At 41.7% G+C, this 15,970-nt stretch overlaps 1 protein-coding gene across 7 annotated transcripts in view; it reads left to right on the forward strand.

Moving 5' to 3' along the window:
* Positions 1–4,873: 4,873 nt before the first annotated feature.
* The window catches only part of PLCH1 (phospholipase C eta 1), a 221,236-nt gene continuing 210,139 nt past the window's right edge, over positions 4,874–15,970 (forward strand). For 4 of the 7 annotated variants that reach the window (XM_045037408.1, XM_045037407.1, XM_045037410.1 and 1 more), the window contains exons 1-3: positions 4,874–5,012; positions 7,556–7,657; positions 13,155–13,372. The gene's annotated coding sequence lies outside the window, so the exon portion shown is untranslated. The remainder of the gene's footprint in view (positions 5,013–7,555; positions 7,658–13,154; positions 13,373–15,970) is intronic. The other 3 variants (XM_045037406.1, XM_045037405.1, XM_019810535.3) reach the window with 3 other exon arrangements.

Raw genomic sequence — 15,970 nt, forward strand, 5'->3', positions numbered from 1 at the left:
AGTATTCAGTGAATCTGTCATATTCCTGAATAGATAAAAGATTTTCATAATATTAATAACTATTGAGAGTTGGGTGACCAACATGTAGGGCATTGTACTATTCTACTTTTGTGTATGTATGAAAATTTCTGTGATAAAAAGTGAAAAGCACAAATACAAAGCCACTCTTCTCAAGGTCAGCCATCTTGCTTATTTATGTTCCTTTCTCTCCTTTTTCAGCTTAGCAAATGGGGATATGTGCTTCATGTGGGGATATATGCTTCTGTAGCTAGGGAGGGAAAGATTGGTGGCATTTATACTGCCCGTCCCCTCAGTTCTTCCTAATGGACACAGGAAGTTTCTTTACTCATTTTTTTTTTAATGTCTGTCATACACATAGGAATCTATCAAAGGTGTTTATGGCTATCTTTGGTGGCAGATTAAGGAGGTGACACAGTAGGGGACCCTTGCTCTTTTTACCTGTCAGAATCCATTCCTACCCTCATTTGGAAAGAACAGCCCCCTTCCTATGGGGGACAAACCCTCCTGACTCCACATAGTTCTGGTGGGGCTGCTACTCAAGGTACCCCAACTCCTGGCTGTAGGGGTGGGTATATAATCAGAGACTGGCTATATATACACTCTACTTGTTGTTGACCACATTAATTGACCTATGGATGGACACGTAACCTGAACCAGGTCAATTAGGATCCTTGCCTACAATCTTTTCTTTTTTCTTTCTTTCTTTTTTTTTAATTGACAGAGTGTGTGTGCGGCAGGAAGGGGCAGAGAGAGAGGGAGACGGAGAATCCTGTGCTGACAGTGCAGAGCCTGTCCCACGGTCCGTGAGATCATGACCTGAGCTGAAAAGACACTCAACTGATTGAGCCACCTAGGCACCCCACTTTCTTACCATCTTATTTACAGATAGTAAAAGCAAAAAAAAAAAAAAAAATCCTCTCTTTACCCTGGGAACACTAGCCGAGATGATTGAGACCTGGAGCTGTCTCTGGTAATGCTTTCTCTACCCACTGGCCTATAGAGGAAGCTCCTGTGTAATAGGAAAGAGTAAGGTTGAAACGTTGAGGGGTGCCTGGGTGGGTCAGTCGGTTAAGCATCCGACTTTGCCTCAGGTCATGATCTCACGGTTCGTGGGTTCGAGCCCCACGTCAGGCTCTGTGCTGACAGCTCAGAGCCTGGAGCCTGCTTCAGCGTCTGTGTCTCCCTCTCTCTCTGTCCCTTTCCCATTCGTGCTCTCTCTCTCTCTCTCAAAAATAAACAAATATTAAACAAAGAAACATTGAGAAAAGCAGGGAGAGAAAAGGAAGGATCAAAAGTGAGAATATGAGAAAGAAATGATGAATTTTGATTTCCTGGATCCAGTGATTCCTGAAGCCTATATCCTTGCCTCTTTTGTAAGGTGGGACTCACTACACTGGCTATTTTACTCAAGCTACTTTGAGTTGTGGTTTTGTTATTTGTATTTAAAAGTAGGGCCGTGAGGAGAGCTACTGATCTGTACTTTAGGAGTACTATCTGAATTCCAGCTAAGAATTACCATCTAGCACAGTGCCTGGTACATGGCAAGTACTCAAGAAATGTGTTGGGAGAGATATAACTCCTCCTTGGTAATTGTCAAACTCTTTGGTTATGCTTGTGACTTTTTGGTTCATTGGTTAAAATAGGGATAATATTTATCTCCTTCACTTTCTTGCCTTATGGATATAACTTGCAGATTATTGCTGATTAAATTCGAGTATCTTAAATATGCCTGTTTTTGCAACTGAAAGCCACCCTTTTTGTACAGCTAGAAATATCTACTTCCAACATAGAGATTCCTAGTGCAGTTTTCTAAGAAACCCTTTATGATGCGCAGCACAGCACAGCAGGCCCACCTCAAAGCACATCAATCATCTTACCAGCTATCAGGCACCTTTTACAGGATTTTCTGTGATCTTGTTGTCAGTGCACATTCTGTATCAAGGCAGAGGTGATATGTAGAAATCTGGCAGCTATTTAGAAGGGAGGCCAGACAGTGCTGTGCCAGTATAATTAATGAGAGTCATCGCTCTGGAAGCCAGAGGAGAGTGGGGGTGGGGAAGGATGTCTTTCACCAGTAAATGGCATTTAAGAAAAATCGGTGCTTTCATAGCCCTTTTACTGCACAGAGGAGGTTAAGTCAAAGGACTGCTGTAAAGGGCTTGGCTGAACTTGCAGTACAGATGGAGGTCCCCGTGTATGGGGAAGCAAGGAAGATTCAACTCCGGACTTTTCAGCGGGATTGATTTCAACCTTGAATTGAGCTACCAGCAGAAGCCCTTATATTTGGAAAAGGGGTAAATCCACACTAAAAGATTAGTGTTTAGGTGACCAAGAGACCATGCAAAAAAGGTATTACTTAGATAGGACTTTTGTTTTACCTGCCCAAAGAAGTGTTAATCTAGGTCCCATTTTTTCCCCCAATTCTCTTGTACCCAGTGAAGGAAGGGGGTAGTATTTGTTTTGTTTTTCTATTGACCATTCTGTAACCATGGAAGGGTTTGTGTAACCTAGAGAGGCTGTTTACTACCCACTGTCTAATCCCTTTGTTATCATTCCCCCTGTCACCAGCAGGGAAAAATAGTTCTGTCTGGCTTCTAAACACTTAGCAATGTAACAGTATTTTCTTGGTTTTAGTTAGTGATTTTTCTGATTAATGGTGTTAAAAAAAAAAAAAGGACTCACAGGGAAAAGCTACATTAAAAGATTTATGGATATATCCATATGTCCTAAACACTTAAGACCATGATTAAGTATGATTCACACAATGGGAGGGAGGAGGGTCAGGAAATGGGGTTTTAGCTGTATCTGTAATGCTTTATTTTAAAAAAAGGTGTAAAGGAGCAGGAGTATTATATGGGTATTTGCCTTGATTTTAGTAGGTTTGAAACATTGCATAAAGAAGTTTGAAGTTCTTGAAATTATGGAAATTAAAACTTTCAAAATAAAGACTGCATCACAAACAAATGCTCTTGTTTTGAAACTTGGTGTCTGAGCTTATTTTAACACCCATCTGTGGGTTTTCAGGTATGAGAAAGACAAACACAGGAGGTTTGGAGTGGATAACTTCCATGGTTGTGTGAAATGTTGTCTTGGTGTGTGTGTGCGCGTCTCTCATTCTTTCTTTTTGGACTTCCTGTTCACCATGGAGATTACCAGCAAAACAAATCTCTAAACAGCACATGTTTGCATGCAAAACAAGAAGCAATTTGGGGTTAGAAGAGTTACCTTACCTGTTTAATTTCTTATAAATTGAGGATTTTTGTATGGACATATTTAAAAAATTGGGAGGTTTCTTTCTTTGGAGCCAAACGACCTTATATGTGTTTTTCCAAATTGCATTTTCCCTGGTAGCCTGGCATGAAGAAATTCAAATGACTATTCCGGTGGCTTTTTTTTTTTTTTTTGAGAGTCCAAGATTGCTTTCAGGATAAAGTTTCTTCATGCCCATGGTGCTTTGCTGTGACATTGTAATTGCCTCTGTTGAATTGAATAATACAAATGGGTTGTTTCTATGGTATCGGCTAAGTGGGATGAAAAGGTGAAACCCTAGATCTTGCGCTGAGAGGTCACGGTGCTACCACCCCCCACACTAACTGTCCGTCAAAGCGGACAGGCAGCCCGGCCCTTCTCTCCAAGCTCGAGCACTCAGTTGTAACTTCCTGAGCAAATTCACGCATGAAAAAGAAAATGACTTTAGTTTATGTTGTCACTAAGCCCAGAAAATCCCTGCCAACCCTATGCTGCCAGCTTTTCTAGGACCTTCTTATTGGTGGAGAATTTTAAACTGAAGGTGAGTGAGGAGCAGAGTCTAGAAGTCCCTCCCAGCCAGGCTTTGAACTAACAATAGGGCAGGTTGAATGAAGGCTGATAAATGCAAATCCTGGAATCCTGAGACCGGATCACCCCGTGACTGCCGAGGCTAGCGGTAGTCAGCGTTCCAGCAGCCGCACCAACCGAGTCAATCACCTTGTCTTTGCACTCAGTAGATTTCATCATTTGCATCACTATTTGAGTACCTACTGTGTGCAAGCTTTCCTCCGCCCTGGCCAAGCTCTTACTGCCGGGTGGCCGCTGGAGTCTGCCAGCCACTAAACTGATCGATTGAATAACTGTCCCGTTAACGTTTAGGAGAAACATCTGGAAGAACTGACGGTGGGAGGTGGGGGGAATAAAAGCAGAGGGTTACCTACCCTCCCTCTTCCTCCGTCTTAGTTGCACTTTACTCAAGGCAGATTTCCTTGGTTATAACAGCATACTAAATGCTATTTTCTTAGAATGGTAAGAGAAGGTGACATAAGATGGGCGGTTTGGGATTTTCTTTTAAGGTGTGGTTCTGACACTTTTTTACTTTGGTGCAAGCTGCAAACCGTTCCCATTCTGTTTCCTCGCTTCCAACTTCGTTTCTCCAAACTCCTTTATCCTACAACCACCGAGGCTCTTGTGAACACAGCCCCAAACTGAGAATCCAGGAGGTGTCCCTGGGTTTGGGAAACTTTGAAACCTACGGGTAAAAAAAAAAAAAAAAAAAAGACTTTATTCCCAGTGCTTCTCGCTCTTGCCCCCTGAGAGCCCCGGAAGGGCGCATGCGCCCGGGGGTCGGGGGCGGTCCAGGTCCAGCCCTCGACCCCTTACCCCCGGCCGGCTGGGGCCCTTGGAGGAGGTGGGAGCTCCAGTCCGCTCTCTCCAGCTCCAGTTCCTGATTTCCTCAGGAGCTGCGGGGCCGGGAGGGAGGGGGCTCCAGTGTTAGCGTAAGGATTTGAATGAGAAAGCAGGTTGTGGCGGCGGCGCCCAGCTCTCCCCTGCGCGTCTCAGGGTTTTCTGTTGGCTGGTGGGGAGAAGTGCGCTTCTGGGGGGCTTTTCCGTCCCTCGACGGGGTTTTGGAGTTGAAAGTCACAGGGGCCCACAATTCACCACTCCAGCACTTTGGAGGTTGCTCCTGTGCCAAGGACTCCCAGGAATCCTTCAACTGCCGTACACTCAAAGTTGAGCAGGTCAGTGCTTTGGGGGGAGCTAGGCGGAAAGAGAACGAGGACTGGTACACCAGACCAGGTGTGCAAATGAGCAGGTGGCTCAAGTTCCTCTTCCCAGTCCCGGCCGGGACGCGCTCTTTAAGGGACTGTGTGAGTATTGTGCGTGGGGATCCCCCAACCCCCCCAGCGCGAACTGGACCACGGCTAGTCCTGGAGGGGGTTGGTTGGGGGGCGTAATTCAGAAGACGTGGGTGTGCGTGTGCCCGCGCCAGAAATGACTTCTCGAGTCGCCCGTGGCGGTGGATGGGGTTTCGTCCATTGGAGGGCGAAGCTTTGCTGCAGGATGCTTCACCCACACGCGGGGTCCCCAGAACCGTACTCTGACCTCCCGACAGCGCGGAGAAAGCAGGTCCGCGTTTCCCAGAAAGGAAAAGTACGCTGTCCATTATTCTTGGGGAGTCTCACGACTCTTCCTGTGCTCGGTGACCCCACTCAGGACCCTTTCGGAGAAGGCCGGGTACACTCAACGCGAGGAGGATTTACTCCATTACCCTTTCCTGGAATAAACGAGGGCACCGGAGCGACGCCGCGCGGGGAGGTGGAGGCAAGTCTCCGCTGCGCGGCGTCGCTCTCTGCGCCTGCGCGGGGTTCCCATGGCGACGGCGCCGCGAGTCCGAGATGCCACCAGGCTCGCCCCTAAGCCCAGTCCCCTGTTGGGCGTCTGCGGCCCCCTCTCTCCTCTTCCTTTTCTTTGTTTGTAACTCGGAATGAGTTTATGATCTCATTTTTACGCTAGCAGTTCAGCATTAAAACAATAACCAACTAAACTGAAATAGAAGACTGTCCCCCACCTCCCCGCCGTTTCGCATTACCATTTTGATCATTGGGGCAGTAACTGAACTGTTCCCCCCACTAAATAAAATATATTTCCTTGGTGGTGAGGCATTAAAAAATTCAATCAGACCCTTGCTCTTGAGCGGTAAGGTTACAGACTTGGGCCTCCTTTGCGCAGGTGGTTAGTGCAATGTGTGCAAACCCGAGCACCTGTGTCCTCCTTATGGCATGTTTATGAGAAGGAGATGAGCTCCAAAATGGACCGAAGTAAAATGCCACTGAAAAGAAACAAAAGCTTTCCCAGAAGGGGTGATTGTTTTTCCAGTTGCCCCTCAGTTTTGTTCACTTCTGAGGTTAATCTTCTGCAGGGAATGTTTCAAGAAGCCTTACTGGGAACCAGTCAGATTTCTCAAGCTTCCCATTAAGAATGCCCTTTTCCTTTTCTTGAAATTGTGAGTCTCCACAGCTTCTATCCCTTTTAGGAAATCCCATTTATTTACACACAGGTTAGCATTTGGCAAGGGTACACATCTTAAGGACCTGAATCTTGTTGATCATTTTTCTAGGCTGCAGGATTAATATGTCTAGTTAAATAAATATTGGTTAAAATTAAAATAGTAAAAGTTAAAAATGGAGTAACTCTTTCTGAATAAAGTGTGGCATAAAAATACTTTAGATGAAGAACTAGGGGTACGGTCTTGCTGTATCCTACTTTTAAACAATTTGCCTTCAAGAGTAGCAAATGTTTATTAGTGGTAGAAGTTTTCAGACAATATCCTTCCACCATCAGCAAATGAAGTCAACATGATATTACTTTTCAGCTGATTAGCAAATAACATGCTGTTAGAGTTATCTCTCCCATCCCATTCATTATAAATGCCTAGACATTATGCAATCCATCTAGCTCAAATGTTCAAAACTGTCCAATTAAGTTTTTTCCCCTTTTCTCATAATTAAAAAAAATAGAAACACTCTTAATTTTCAGGTTCAGATACTTTGTGACCCTATTTGGTGGTTTGTAACTGGCTCCAGTTCCGTAATTCTCAGTGACATGTGTTTCTGCTGGTTCCAGGAGGTGAACTGCAGTTTAGCAGATCATGGGATAATGAGATTGCAAGTGCTTGGGGGAAGGCTGGGGACAGGCATTGGGAAGGAGACAAAGGGAGGGAAGGTTGATGGGCAGAGCCAAGATTTATTGCTGCACCATATTCGGCGTAAAAGCTGTTAAAGTTACTGCTTCTGTTGGATACATTTTCTTACATCATCAATATCAATTGAACTTATTTTTAGAATCAGTCTTCTAAATAATTACAAGGATAGAATTATAAAAATAGAATATTGGTGCTTTGTGTTAAGGTGCCCTAATGTAATATACTGGGAAAACTCTTGATTAAATGAGATTTATTCATTTAGTCAACAAATATTTATTGCAAACTGTATATAAGGCATATAAATCAATCTATATTCCTGCCTTCGATAAACTCAGAGTTGAGTTCTGAAATAATTCTAATGCTGTTTCAGGTTTTCAGAGTAAATACTTACAGTACTCTTAGGGAGAACAGTTGATTTAGTGCTGAGCAATCATACGTCTAGATTCAGAAACAAATGTTTAAACTTTGATTTAAAATAATCCTGAACATTGTTTCTGAGTATTTTAGATAAGTATATTGTGAGAAGCATTGTGTGCATCTATTTTTTTTTTTTTTTTTTTTTTTTTTACATTTTTGTAGTATAGACTGGGCCCTACAACTTGCTGTCTTCACAAGTGCAGTGCTGAGTTTGAGAGGAACAGGGAAACCCTGTAATTCTCAGGTTTCTTAGATGAAGATAAGGTGAGTGATTCAGTAGTCCTTTGTTCTGGCTCCATGTTTCATGACATAATAAACCTCCTGCAGCTCCCTTCTAAGAATAGTGTTGGTCTGCATGCTTCAAGGATCATGACTGTTATTTCTCTGGGCAAAAAAAAAAAAAAAAAAAAAAAAAAAAAAGATAAAATTATGATAGAAGGATAAAAGGAATACAGTAGAGCATTTAAACATTTAGACTTTTGAGCTGGAATAATTCTAGGCATTTGTAGTGAGTTTAGACTCGAAATCCATTATAGCTATGACAGACAACCCCCTGGCATAATACTGACCAAGGTTGACAAACCTTCCTCTTTTGGAGAATGTAGCAGGTTAGGGAGACTGTAGTCTCCTTTTTTTTTCCTTCCCACCACCTCATGAGTTTAATAACAGTAATCAGCTCAGAAAATCTTGCTGAAGAGCATCTCCATTTGGTTATTGCTCTTTGTCTATGAAAATCAGACTCTGCTGTGAAGTGTGGACCAAGTGGTGCAGAACTCATTACTTTGAACAATGCCTCCTCAGCCTGGGAAGCATGTTTTCTCTTCTCACTAGTAGGGGCTTATTCCAGGCTGGCTTTCCTCACAAGGAAAATCATTTAGACACAGTTCAGTGGACACTCACTCACATCTCTTTGACACCCGTGACCATTTTTGTTTAAGGAGAAATTCAGTACTGCTGTGGTAGGGTGTACCGAATTAGAAGTGCGTTTTAAGGGCCCATGAAGAAGTTTACACAGCTTTGTGTTATTATCATCAGGGCCTCTGTTTTCTGTGCTTCAAAGTAGAAGAGGACAGGGTGGGTGCAGAGGGGACAACCAGGAGAACTTTTATAGCAAAGTTAAAAACATTCTCACCGACTGCATTTTGGATGCACTAAGCTAAGCACCTGTGCCTCATTTTAGTCATAAAATTACAGAGCAGAAAGAGATGAATCTATCATGTTCATTATGTAAGTCAGGAAACCAGGGCCCAAGGTTGCTAAATGATTTTCTTAAAGTCACATGGCTAATAAATGGCAGAATTGGGATGAAGATGCCCAGTTTCTGATTTTTAATGATTCTGCTATTTCCAGGAAATCAAGGTCAGGCACATATGAAATCCTTGCTCTAGACTTGAAGTTACTATAGTTGTAGACATAAAATGATGAACAGCAATGTCCTGTGATTTAATTTCACTGAGTAGAATTGACAGTGAGCACCTTTTGATTATATATTTGGTTATACACATGTGTATATCATACGAACACATGGTTTGCATATATGCAGAAGAGCCTTCAACTATTATCTATTTTAGTCTGAGGAATTCTGGCATCATTATGATTTAATGTAATGGGAAACGGTTTTTCTGGTTATTTAGTAAAAATTTGAAGGTGTTCTGCAAGAAAAGGAGAAAATGAATACTAATGTGTTCTGACCACATGGCTCGACATTTACCGTGTGTCTCTTTAAAGCCCACAATAATCAGGAGGCAGGAATTCTCTCATGTCCCTGATGAGGCTCAGAGAGGTTCATTTCTTGCCCAAGATCTAAGCCAGCATGGAACAGACTTGGAATTTGAGCCTGGGTCTTTCAGCCTATGTGTTCTATCAGATCATGTTGCCACTTGGGAAACAAAGACTAAGTTTATGAAAAATACTGGGTTGGTTTTCTTTTCAAACTCTTCTGTCCAAAGTACAGGCAGGTAGAAACGTTTCTAATCAGCTTTTTGGTGAGTGAAGAAGCTGCATTCCCTATGTGGAGTTCAGGAGGTTATAAATTCAGCCCTGGTTCCAGAAAAACACTCAAGACTGTTTGTAAACTGTGTTGGCTATTTGTTTAGAAGTGAGTGGTGTTTAGCTTCTCTTCTGCAGGGGCTTTTCTACATCAAAGCGGCTCACTTATTTATCACTTCTGGATTGTTGTCAAATTGCAGCGGGTCTAAGAGGACCCCTCATGGTTTTAATGTGTGTTTTCTGGCATCCTAAGACTTAAATATTAGTTTTATCTTCTGTAACCCTTGCCCACTTATTTTCTTGAAATAGTAGTGAGAGACATTGCTGGAATGAACCAGTGGGTATCTTCCTGTAATGCTTTTCAAATTGGAGATCAGAATTATCTTGGATAATTGCTAACTTGGATAATAACTATCTTGGATAGTTGCTGAAAATTTCTTTTTTTCTTTTAAAGATTATTTATTTTGAGAGACAGAGAGGGAGGGTGTGTGTATGCAAGTTGGGGAGGGGCAGAGAGAGAGGGAGAGAGAGAAACTCAAGAAGGCTCCAGGCTGTCAGTGCAGAGCCTGACACGGGGCTTGATCTCATGAACTGTGAGATCATGACCTGAACTGAAATTAAGAGTGGCTGTTTAACCAAGTGAGCCACCCAGGTGGTCCAGTTGCGGAAAATTTCTAAACTTAAGCTGGAGTTTTGGTGCCCCTAAAACAGCTCTGCTTTGTTGTTGAGAAATTGAAACTGGATTGGACTGGGCTGGTTTACCCACGCAGAAACTGAAGCTTACGAATGTCTGCACTTAACACAGCTGAGCTGCGTTGAACCTTGACATTGCTGGCAGACATTTGGTCTAGTGTTCTTAGTAGCAAACCATGCTTTAAAAGCACACCTCTCTCCTGGCCCTTCTTACTCCCTATGTCTGACTCTAGCAGGGAAGAGAAGTTTGAGGGTTTCAGAAAATGGATGCTGGACTCCACTTTGGAAATCAGTCTTGGCTTTGGGTACTACACAGGAAGGACCCCTGCAGGTTCCAAGGTTTCCCTCTTCTTGAGTATCTGTGGCTTACCCTACTAGCAGCCTCTTTTCTCTGTGGCTGGTTCTTAACTTAACAAGGGACTTACACACTTGTCCAGACATTCAGGTGCCCATGAATTATCAATTCCCGCTAAAAGGCAGAAGGCTCTAGTGCTAGCATATGTGTTACTGATTAACTGATCTGAGGCAATCCTGGCTTCTTTTCATCTGCCTTCACTTCCTTGTTGCTAATCCACAAGAACCAAACATTCGAATTTAGCTTCCTACTTCCCTCTTCTCTCCCTCTTGAATTTCATCGAAGGGGCCTTTGGACCCCGGAACAGGTTTCCATGGAGTGTTAATGTTGCCTCTGCAAAACTACCCTTGGTGGGAACTTTGAAGATCTATAGTTTTTTTCAGGGATCAATCAGAATCCTGGACCAGAAATTCAGTGAGTTGATTTGTTGTGTAATTGTATGCAGTTTAGTTTTTTAGATCTCACCCGTGTTTTTTTCTTTCTTCCAAACAACTCTCTCTTAACTTTGAGTGATATGGGAGATGTTGAAAAGAAATTTGTCTTTTTAAAAGAGATTTCTTTATAGACAGGAGTAATGTGTTCATATAAGGAGTTAAGATTATGTAAAGATTTTTTGAGTTTTATTTCAATTTAAAGACATGGTTCCATGTAGCCATTTGTGTAAAAGAGAAGAAAAGGGAAGGTTGAGAAAATAAAAAGGTAAGGTTTCCTTGTATGCATATAGAATATATCTGGAAGAATATACAAGAAACTAATAATGTTGGTTGCTGAGAGACAGATATGAGGTAAACTATTCATTTTATACCCTTTTGTGCCTTTTGAATTTTGAAGCTTAAATTCAATACATAAAATTAAAGTAAAAAATAAAAAGAATGCTTGGGTTTGAATAATAAAGAACTGAATAAGTAATCACATCCTGACTCCTAAGTGGTAAAAGTAGGAGACTGGGAAGTAATTCCAGTATAATTAATGTATAGAGTTATATTAGTTGCAGGTGTACGATGTAGTGATTCAACAATTCTATACATTACTCAGTGCTCATCATGGTAAGTGTCCTCTTACTCTCCTTCACCTATTTCATCCATCCCCCATCCCGCCTCCCCTATGGTAACCATCAGTTCTCTACACTTCAGAGACTATTTTTTAGTTTGTCATTTTTCTTTGTTCATTTGTTTCTTAAATTCTACACGAGTGGAATCATATGGTATTTGGGTTTCTTTGACTTTTTTCACTTAGCATTTTACCCTCTAGGTCCATCCGTGTTGTTGCAAATGGCAAGATTTCATTCTTGATTATGGCTGAATATTATTCTATTCTCTTTCTATCTATAGCGCCTCTTCTTTATCCATTCATCTATGGGTGGACACTTGGGTTGCTTCCATATCTTGGCTATTGTAAATAATGTGCTAAACATAGGGGTGCATATATCTTTTTTAATTAGTATTTTCATATTCTTTGGGTAAATACCCAGTAGTGGAATTACTGGATCATAGGGTAATTCTCTTTGTAATTTTTTGAGGAACCTCCATCTGTTTTCCACAGTGGCTGCACCAGTGTGCATTCTCACCAACAGTGCACAAGGATTCCTTTTTCTCCACATCCTCACCAATATTTGTTGTTTCTTATGTTTTTGATTTTCGCCATTCTGACAGGTGTGAGGTGATACCTCTTTGGGGTTTTGATTTGTATTCTCTCTTACTACCTTTTTAACTCTCACCAAAGTTTACATTTAGTAATTGTGTTTTCACATTTAGTTTTTTGTTTTGTTTTTGTTAAGAGATGGGGCTTGAACTCACAACCCTGAGATCAAGACCTGAGCTGAGATCAAGAGTCAGACACTTAACTGACTGAGCCACCCAGGCACCCCTCACATTTAGTAATTTGTAAGAGCAGTTTTCCTTAAACTCTTCTGAATGTCTGTAACAGGGCTGGGGAAGTTTTTTGATTTGTTTTCTTTCTTTCATAAAACATCACCTCTTGGTTGCAGCCAGACTCCATGGGCCAGTGGAAATCAGACTTTCCCACTCCTGAGCAGCTGAACCTCTCTAAAGGCTGGCAGTGTGTTTATGGAGCAAAGGCTAGAAAGTCCCCCGCCCATTACTTTCCCCCATAGAGAAATCCGTAACGTGATTATTCTTTTATTTTCCTGAGCGGTGTCTGAATGTGATTGTCAGAGGAATCTTTTCTTCTCAAATTGAAAAAAAAAAAAAAAAAAAAAGCTTGTATACAAGTGTTTTATTCTGAACCATAGTGTTTTGTTTTGTTTTGTTTTGTTTTAAATGAGTCGCGAATTGGAAGTATTTTTCTGTTTACTGGGTAAGTCATTAAAATACAGTCTTAGAAGAGAGTGAACACAAACTGTTTACAAACTTCTTTTTTCACTCATCAAAAGAGAGAAATGTGAAATCTGTTATTTAGTGTCCAAGTTTCAGTCAAAAGCAAAAACTCAAGTCAGGACCAGTTCTCAACACATTCTTAAGTTTCTCATCCCATTTTGGTGAAATAAATAAAAAAGTGTACATCTGTCTACAAAATTCTTCTTATTGCTGTGTATTTATTTGCTGGAAAAGAATAGCTGAATAGGTCATAGATTCTCATGCTTAACAATTTAAAAAACTTAAAAGGGCATTTAGTGAAAATCCTCTCTTACCTCTGTCCCTCAGTCATCCAGTTATATCTCTAATAGACCAACAGTATCATTCATTTCTTGTGTATTTTTTTCAGAACAACACACGTGTAATTATGTATACAATATATATAATAGTCCCCACCTTGTCTGCGGTTTCGCTTTCTGCAGTTTCAGTAACTGGGAACAAAAGATCCTCCTGACGAATCATCAGAGGGTCAGTAGCAGCCTAACACTACGTCACGCTGCCTACGTCATTCACCTCGCTTCCTCTCGTTTCGCGGGCGTTTTGACCTCTCACACCATCGCAAGAAGGGTGAGTAGGTACAGGGTGTTTTGAGAGCGAGAGAGACCACATTTATTACATACATAACTTTCCTTACAGTACACTGTCATAATTGGTACACTTTAGTAGTTGTTAATCGCTTACCGTGCCCGATTTATAAATTAAGCTTCATCATAGGTACGTATAGGGAAAAAAACGTAGTTCGTATAAAGCTCGGTACTATCAACCATTTTAGGCATCCACTGGGGTTTTTGGAACCTATCTTGTGTGGATAAGGGGGGAACTGTACATGCAAATACATATGGATGCTTTTTCCCTCCTTTTAAAAATAAAGTGGTCGTGCACCAGCCACGTGATTTTGCATTTTTTTTCGTATAACCATGTGTTTTATCATTCTGTATCAACATATAGAGCTTCTTAATTCTCTGTTAAAAAACTTTTCTTTTTTCTTTTTTTTAATGTTTATTTTTGAGAGAGAGAGACAGAGTGCAGGCGGGGGCGGGGGGGGGGGGGGCAGCGGCGGAGAGTGAGAGAGAGACACGGAATCTGAAATAGGCTCCAGGCTCTGAGTTGTCAACACAGAGCCGGAAGCGGGGCTCGAACCCAGGAGCCGCAAGATCATGACCCTCGGAGCCAAAGTCAGACACTTAACCGACTGAGCCACCCAGGCACCCCCAAAAACTTTTATTTCTCTAGAGCAGTTCTAGTTCACAGCAAAACTGAGGGAAGGTACAGAGATTTCTCATATATTTCCTGCCTCCACGTGTGCGTTGCCTGTCCACATTATCAACATTACCATGATCAACATTCCCCACCAGAGTGGTTACATTGATTACGATTGATGAGACCTACACTGACACATCATTATCACCTAAAGTACGTGATTTACTTTACTGTTCACTCGGTGTTGTACATTCTGTGGGTTTGGACAAATGTGTAATGACCTGTACCCATCATTATGGATTTGTACAGAGAATTTTCACTATTGTAAAAATCCTGTTTTGTGCCTGTTTATCTCTCCCTCACCCTTTAACTTCTGGCAACCACTGATGTTTTCACTGTCTCCATAGTTTTGACTTTTTCAGAATGTCATGTGGTTGAAATCCTATAATATGTAGCCTTTTCAGATTGGCTCAGTAGTATGCATTTAGGTTTCCTCCATGCTTTTTTTTTTTTATTTCATGGCTTGGCAGCATGTTTTTTTAGCACTAGATAATATTCCATTGTCTGAATGTATCACAGTTTCTTTATCCATTCGCTTACTGAAGGATATCGTGGTTGCTTCCAAGTTTTGACAATTATGAATACAGCAGCTGTGAACATCTATGTGCAGGTTTTTCTGTGAACATAAGTTTTTATTAAAAAAATTTTTTTTAAGTTTATTTGTTTTGAGAGCACGAATTAGTTAGGGGGAGAGAGCGAGAATCCCAAGCAGGCTCTACACTGTTAGCATAGTGCCCATCGTGGGGCTCCAAGCCATGAACTGTGAGATCACGACCTGAGCTGAAACCAACAGCTGGATGCTTAAAAGACTGAGACGCCCAGGTGCCTCTGTGAACATAAGTTTTTAATTCTTTCAGGTAAATATCAAGGAACATGATTGCAAAATTGTATGGTAAGATTATACTTAGTTTTGTAGGAAACCACCAAAACTGTTCCCAAGTGGCTCTACCCTATTACATTTCCACCAACAGTGAATGAACGTTTCATGCTCCACATCCTTGCCATCATTTGGTGTTGTCAGTGTTCTGGATTTTGGCTCCTCTAACAGGTGTGTAGTGGTATCTCATCATTGTTTTATTTATTTTTTTAAGTTTATTTATTTATTTTGGGAGAGAGAACGAGCAGGGGCGAAGTAGAGAGAGAGAGGGAGAGAGAATCCCAATCCCATGCAGGCACCACACTGTCAGCAAAGAGCCCAACACAGTGCTCAATCTCATGAACCTGTCGGATCATGACCTGTGCCAAAATCTGGTTAAATTGGATGCTTAACAGACTGAGCCACCCAGGTGCCCCTCGTCATTGTTTTAATTTTTATTTCTTGGTGATATATGATGAATGACATCTTTTCATATGCCTATTTATCATCTGTATATCTTCTTTGGTGAGGTGCCTCTGAAGACTTTTGGCTCATTTTTAATTGGATTATTTTCTTACTGTGTTTGGAGTTCTTTGTATATTTTGGATAACAGTCCTTTTTCAGTTGTGCCTTTTACAAAGATTTTCTCCCAGTCTGTGACTTGTCTTCTCATTCTCTTGTCACTGTGTTTCACAGAGCAGAAGTTTTTAATTAAAAAAAAATTTTTTTTTAACGTTTTATTTATTTTTGAGACAGAGAGAGACAGAGCATGAACGGGGGAGGGGCAGAGAGAGAGGGAGACACAGAATCGGAAGCAGGCTCCAGGCTCTGAGCCATCAGCCCAGAGGCTGACGCGGGTCTCGAACTCCCGGAGTGCGAGATCGTGACCTGGCTGAAGTCGGACGCTCAACCAACTGAGCCACCCAGGCACCCCTTAATTTTAATGAAATCCAGCTTATCACTTCATTCCTTCATGGGCAGTGCTTTTGGTGTTGTATCTAAAATGTCAGTGGCACGGGGCGCCTGGGTGGCGCAGTCGGTTAAGCGTC

This window comes from Felis catus, chromosome C2 (genome assembly GCF_018350175.1).
Source record: "Felis catus isolate Fca126 chromosome C2, F.catus_Fca126_mat1.0, whole genome shotgun sequence".
Classification (NCBI taxonomy): Eukaryota; Metazoa; Chordata; class Mammalia; order Carnivora; family Felidae; genus Felis; species Felis catus.